We start from the raw sequence: 324 nt of genomic DNA, 5'->3' as shown, positions 1-324 counted from the left end.
GCGCCCCCCCCCCCCCCCTGCCTCTGCCTCGTCAGCTCTGCCTGGACCAGTGCAGAGCGCAAGGTGGTGCTTGAAACTCGGGCTGGTCGCTGTCCTGGCTGGTCGTGCACTCAGATGGCTCCTGCTCCAGTTTGTGATTTGACCGGAGCCGCTTTCTCGGCTAAAACCAACGTTACTTCACACATGTCCTAGTGCCCCTTCAGCATGAGACGCCCTTGCCGGGGCTGAGGGAAGGGAGGGGCCGGAGCTCCGATGCGAACGCCCCGGCACTCTCCGCACGGGGTCAGACGGGGACCCGCTGCCTCCCGGCAGAGCTCCCGGCTG

This window comes from Buceros rhinoceros, unplaced genomic scaffold (genome assembly GCF_000710305.1).
Source record: "Buceros rhinoceros silvestris isolate BGI_N320 unplaced genomic scaffold, ASM71030v1 scaffold22145, whole genome shotgun sequence".
Classification (NCBI taxonomy): Eukaryota; Metazoa; Chordata; class Aves; order Bucerotiformes; family Bucerotidae; genus Buceros; species Buceros rhinoceros.
The sequence above is the reverse complement of the archived record's forward strand: the minus strand, read 5'-3'. Positions refer to the sequence as shown.